Below are 7,415 nucleotides of genomic sequence, written 5' to 3'. Positions count from 1 at the left end.
TGCACATTACTTTTATAATAGACCCTCTAGAAAAAAATGTGTATGCATAGGAAATATTTCGAGCTCATCAGTGGAGTATTTCTCAACATGTTTAACGAACAAGCGACTGCCCAAGGAATATAGATTAGGAATTCATTAACGTTAGGATCAAATGACGTTATTTGATAACTCAAGATAAGGAAGCCAACCTAACCGAAACGATTTACGTATTCAGAACAAATTTTCTAATACAGTGCAAATGTTGAATCCATCGTTTATCCTGGGAGAGGTACATTTTCTAATAATTCACTAATAAAAATTCACAATTTAAAACAAAATGAAGATCAATTTTGTAAAGGCATTATTCATTGACTATAGTAGTTCGGCTAAACGTAATAGTGTTTGCGTATCAAAGCACTTATTTTGATTATTAAAACAATTAATCTCATAGAATAGGTGCTTTAAATTATTACAGTAGATTTTTAGAAAATATAGCGGTCACAGGTAATAAATAGATGTAATGTTTCTAACGTATTCGGAGAATAGTGTGGAGTATAAAAAGTTCAATCATTTTGAATTGTTTGCTAAATGTCATTCACTTGTTTTGTGTTTGATGCTAACGCTAAATATTCGTTATCTTTATAAATATAATAACTATTCCAGTAACAATTGACAGTGGATAAAGATTATGTTGTCAGTTGGCTAGGTTCATAAAGAGCTTTTCTTGATGCTTTCCGAAGTTCCATGTATTAAAATCTTCGTGAAGACGTAACTTCGTGTATGGTTGTCTATATAAAACAGTCATATGATCAATTTAAGTCAAGAAATAAATATATTTATCAGATAAAGAGAAAATACTAATTCTTATTTATGACTATTTTCCTTATTTACAATTTCTGCTAAAGTAGAGCACTTGTTTAAACATTGTGTTGTTTCTATTTTTTGTTATCTATTATCCTCATTTGTCCATTCTTTGTTCTACTTTTTATATAAAGAAAATACTCTAAGTGTCCATAGTTGTGATCTTATATCCATTCTAGAGCCATATTTCTAATAATAATACATCTAGAAGTATTGACGTGAGACGTGGTTTCTTGTTCTGATCGTATAGATATTCCTTTGGGTAATAATTGATTACTAAAATGCATATGACAATATCCAAATAATTATTACTGAATAAGAATACTTATTGGTACAGGCGCTTACACATGACTTGGTGCATACTGCAATTAGATTTGTCCATATATTTTGATGGATATATGTGTTGATAAGGTTGTTTGATAAGAATTGTTCGAATTTAATTTTACTCAAGAATTCATGGAAGTAATTTGTTCTAACTAAATACTTTATATATTCATATAACAAAACCATCGAAACATAGTTTACTGGAAGTTTAATTTTTGATAGCAGAGAAATGGTTTCTTGCTAGACATGCAGATTACTCACGTAATTTCATTAACCCTTAATTTCATTAAACGCAGGGTTAAAAAAAACACCTAAGAGAATTATTTTCGTTTACCATCAAAAGAGGTTAGCACCTACAAAACTGTCTTCGGTGTATTTTTTTTATTACTCAGTGTGCTGGTGGCAGTGGAAGTGTACAGACATCTGGAGTTTGACTACTGCATTGAACAATGTGAAAATACACCCGGGCTTAGTAATAGTGTGATTATATAAATGGTTAGTAATTAAGGATTAAATATTATTCTATGAACCTACAGTCCTTGCAGAATCATTGAGTACAAAACTCAAACCAGTATCTTCGAATTAATCATAAGTCATTACACTTCGTTGATTACAAATATAAAGAGTACAAAATTACATATCGTCAACTGGAAAAAAATGACTTGAAACTTATAAATGAAGATTAATATTTATTATTCTAGACAGTATGATCTGTGCCTAATGCTTAATACCTTACTGAACATTGTTAACCTATGTTAAATTGACTACAAGAAAGGCCACTGGCTGGAAATAGTATTAAATGCTGTCACATGCGATACGTGAAGTGGGACGGCAATAACGAGAAAAAGAACAGCCACATAACAACAAAAGTGACAGTGAATAATACCATTAATAAACTCTTAACACTGAATACCCAGCTTTTTCCTCTTGCTGAATGGAAGAACGTCCATCACCACACAGACCAGATTAACTGACGTGTATTAATGGTTTTTGTGTATCCCTATGACGTGCTTAATTAATTATCTCCAACTTCTCTCGCTTCTATGATAACGTCTTCATGCAATAAGTTTCTATTCAAGAGCATTTTTTAAAAAAAAGTAAAGTATAAGGGGATAGCAGACTAAAGAATAGAGGAATTACGAGTTGCATTTAAGATCTACACAAGGAATTCTGTAAGATAATACACAAGTGGTTGAGGAGATCTTCAAGTGTATTAGAAAATACGATGAATACGCGACAGCTTGTCTATTTACATGTGAACAGTTTCAGAAACCGACGTGAGTTCATTCTGGATTGAAAGTTAGTAACAATGTGAAACACACATGCATTTTGTAATGCAATTGGACATATCCTATATTTATGCAGATAACCTTAGATTAATCATTACAATAAGTTATACCGTGTTCATTTGATTCTTTATCTTGGACTAATATTCTATTTAAAGGGATTACGAAGTCACACTTCGAGAATTACAGCTTGATAATATTTTATGTGTTTGCAGTACACATTGTTGTTTACAGTTATGGGATATTTATGACAAAATTTATGTCAAATATCTTATGTGAGACAATCAATCTTTATGGCGTCCTTAATAAAAAGACATTAGAAAGTTTTCTACATGATTAAGGCTGGTTTTATCTTTCATTTGACATTTTCTTCAAAACTCAATTCCAATGATGTAGGCCTATATGATGCACGTGATTGATATAACTTAGTATATTTTGATCAAATTTGTAATGGTGGTATATTTATACAAGTAACAGTACGGAATATGATGATGTGCAGAGCTTTTGTTTCTAAGCTACTGGAGCTTCCAAATGGGAATTTGTACGTTTTTCATCAAGAGTCCAAACCCCAATTTTAATAGAGTCAGTATCTCGAGAACGAAACAAAAGTCTGAGTTAAAGTAATGAGGTTTGGACTCTTGACGAAAAACGTACAAATTCCCATTTGGGGAACCCATTCTTTAAAAAACATGCCATTGATTGCTGTATAGACGTCAAAGAGTGAACTGAACTGAGCGCCACCAAATTTGACATGATCGTAGATGTTCACGACATTATATGCATATGAAACATTATGCTATGCAGATTTTGGATTTATTTTATTTATTGCCCATTAAAGTCGGTATTTGTAGTTTTTTTAAAAATATATCCAAATTAATAGAACAATAACTCTGAAGCTTAAATTGTACACCCCATATTTCACATACTTACTGAACTCATTCAAATCTGACAACATTTCAAATTTCGTGAAGTGGATAGAGACCTCTTAGTTGCCGACTTGAAGGTAATCAAATTTTGGATTCGAACTTAAGAAACCAATTACATATATAATAAATACAGTGTAAATATAAAAGACTAGGTCGAACATAATGCAAGTAATACTTCCAATGAAATTAAGTTTTTACTTTTTAAGGGTGAAGTTGAACAATAGAACTGAACTCATATGTACAGGGTGGTCCGGAAGTGGGCTAATGCCACTTTAGTTTCAACAATATAGTGTTAGTTATGATAGAATGTTTGTACAGTTATCTTGAGTCTTAAGAGACACAAACATCTCTATGATCACCATCCATGTCGTAACACAGCTGAATTCTGTGCTAAGTTCTTGCAGATGTTTTGCAGAGATACTACGGAGTCTCGAGGGTGAAGGCGTGGTCCACAGCTCCTGGTAATTCCTGCATTGTGTGATATCAAGTGTTTCTTACTTGTTTTATGAAACACCAGAGAGCATTGTCTAGTGTCGTCAGTTTGGAACTTCTTGGAGGCCAGGAAAGGAGCTAGTAGAGATGCACAACCGCTTCCAATCCAACATCTGATTCAAGTAACTGAGCTCGTGAATCAGAAGTGCGCTGATGCTTCATCCTGCTGTATCACAACAGTGTCTTTGATACTATTTTCTTCAAGTTGAGGCACCAACAACGCATTAAGCATCTCCAGGTAGGAATGTCCATTGTCTTCGAAAAAGTGCATTAGGGGTACGCCCACTTCTGGATCACGCTGTACGCACTTCAGTTTCTGAAATATACCTTCAGATGAAAAAGGAAGCTTGCTTGGTAGGTTTCATTGCATTGAGTTGCATGAGAATATTGAAATATCTTTCACAGTTAACATAAAAGTTATAACATGTAAAAGGTATGTTTTACAAGCCGGTCATATATATACAGGGTGTAACATTAATGCATGTCCAAAAGTGACGAGGTAATTGCGGACATCCAAATAAGTAAAAATGTTAATATAAACATGGGTCCGATGCCGCTTCGTTTCCGAGATACAAAGTGCTCAAATGTCGAATCCCTCCAATGGCTCACTTTGAGAAAGTGAATGGAAATGTTCAATACTGCAGGAGTAATACAATAAACTGGAATTATATCAGTACAAATACATCTACACTAACACAGAAAATGAAACTGATTAACATTTAAGGCTGTTAGGTCGTTAGTGTTGCCAACCTGGTACAAAGTGTTACGTTTTCAAATAGCACTAGAAGTGAACACGTTAACATACGGTTGCAGACATCGAAACCGTTCGTAAACATGGGGCAGATCCCGCTTCGTTTTCGAAAGACAAGGCGTCCAAATGCGAAGTCAATTAAAAGCCCACCATAGGAAAAAACGGTTCATAGATCAACATTCTTGCATAAAAGTGTTATTGTGTCGTTACAAATGAATGCACATAATGATAACTTACGTATGAAGCCACAAAGTAATTAAATGTTGTCCACTTTGTGTGGACGCCTAGTACTATTTGAAAACATAATACTTTGTATGAGGTTGGTAACCTGACAATACAATAACCTCAAGTGTTGACTAATTTCATCCTCTATGTTAGTGTAAATATATTTGCATAGGCATAATTCCACTTGATTGTATTATTCTTGTAATAATGAACATTTTCATTCACTTTCTCATAGTAAGCCATTGGAGGGACTCGAGATTTGAACATCCTGTTCTCGGAAACGAAGTGGCATCGGACCCATCTTTATAAGAACATTTTTAATTATTTGGATGTCCGCAATCACCTCGTTACTTTTCGATATGCATTAATGTTACACCCTGTATATTAACGTAGTCTTTTTTTTACGACTTCCGAAAAGTTTTTAAGTTTCACCACATAATATACAATACGAGGCGAAGGTACCCTGTAAGTTTGGAAAGAAAACTAAGTTGATCCATATTTATTATAAAGATATTAACTATTAATTGATGAAAGTTTTGAAATAAAGTCAGACGTTTGTTCGTAATGAAAAGCTACTCCAGTACGGTATATCGCATGATCACGTTCTTATTAAAAAATATTGAACATCAATTCAAGTTGGTAGACTTCTAAATTGAAATCGTGATGGTACTACACTGAGCAAAAATGTATGTGGAGTAAGGGAAAAGTAGGTTAAATGTGTAAATACTGTAGTTTTAGTACTTAAACTGAAAAAAATATTTTATACGTATTTTCCGTATAAGTGTTCCGAATAAACGTACTTTCCGCACAAGAAAAGAACTGCATATAGCCAGTCAGGATCTCACATATAGACGGACGTATGTAACATATAGCTGATGTATGTAACATATGTATATGTATATAATATACGAAAGAGTGTTAAATTCCATACATCCTGCAATAGCATGATGTAACATCTAAGTGGGAAGAGTATGTAGCATATGAATAATGTATGCTCCATACTGACTTCTGTAATAAACATCTTCTAAGTAAATCACGATATGTTAATTTAAGAAACTATTACCGTCAGTTTCAAGTGACATTATGGAAAATGATGTTTGTACTAACAAGATAATATTACGCATCCGTACAAACTATTTCTGTCCCATCGTTCTCACGCGCCGCGAGCAAATAAGGGCAAAGGACGAAACTGAACACGATATTAAGAAATACATGAAAGAGTTATTCGTCGCCATAGAGAAAATAAATAATTTAGTAAGGTGATTTGTGTATAGTGCACTCCTAGTAAGTATTTAGAAGTTAGGGACGTTAAACTAAGATTGTACAATCTTAAGTTGCTTCTTTGTTGCTCTATAGTATAAGATTACATATTGACATGATACTCTCCCGACTCTGGTACGAGTACAATGGAAAATTATATGAGCAGTTGAACTTTATAAATGTCTCCACTTTTATTTGTTACAGTTCCCGTCCAGTTAGGTATCACCTGTTGCATTAATTGAAGGACACAGGCAGACTTATGCTGGAGGAACCTATTGAGGTTAACGTTGAGTGCCATACTCTAAGTAATACATTTCCGAACGTAGATGGGACTTTAATATGTTTATAAGGTTGTTTATTAAAACGGGATAAGTATAGGAGGAGGGCATCAGTATCTGGGGAAGAGATGGTCATAGTTCGATCAACTATTCTTAACAAGGTATGCTGTTCGAGTGCAGAGGTGGCAAAGAGTCAAATGGAAACCTATGCAATGTTGGACGCAAAAGTAAATAAATATTTCGGCTACAACTCAGTAATAACAGAGAGTGTCACTGATGCAATGAGGTCATTTCATAAATATTAGGGAATATTGCTAGCTTTATCGAGTTGATCGTGAATCAAAAGAAATCAGTGCATCAAGAGACTTGTGATACATGTCTCACACGTTATGAAGTGAGCATCAATCTCAAGAAGTATCTCTTTCTTTTAAGACATGAAAACCTTATTAAGAAAAATAATTGTTTCTTGACTGACAAACATCTAGAGATTACAGAACCATGGGTTCTTATGATAATTGACCCGAGATATTTGACAATATTTTGTCGGGTGATGATCCAGGAGTTCAATGTTTGTAGATTTCTGAACAGACATAGCACTCATTTATGAGAGAAAGATGTGTGTTTAAAAAGCAGAACAGCATACAAATTTATTGATATGGTGTGGTTCTATGTCTTCTGTAGTTCAAGGCCATTTTATTTTCGTACGGAACACAATGATTAGTGAAATATATTAGTATATACTTAGAACTCTTGCGACCAGTAATTCACAACTGAAACAACCACGCCTTTTCTGCACTGTAGAGTTTCTGCAATTAATGAGACGAGGTCCACGAATTGCTGTATGACATGTTGTTTGGTCGTTGGATGAGGAGACATGATCTAAATTAATGGCCAACCTGCCACATAGATTTAACATGTTATCCTCCAGGGATAGACTATGGAGAAGATACCAAAAAAATCTTGATTAACCGGAAGCAATAATAGCAGACGTGATCAAAATTCCTCCAGAAAATGTTTTGCATGGGCTGAATGT

The sequence above is a fragment of the Thermobia domestica genome, chromosome 8 (genome assembly GCF_964235325.1).
Source record: "Thermobia domestica chromosome 8, izTheDome1.hap1.1, whole genome shotgun sequence".
NCBI classification, from domain to species: Eukaryota; Metazoa; Arthropoda; class Insecta; order Zygentoma; family Lepismatidae; genus Thermobia; species Thermobia domestica.
This window is presented reverse-complemented; position numbering follows the sequence as displayed.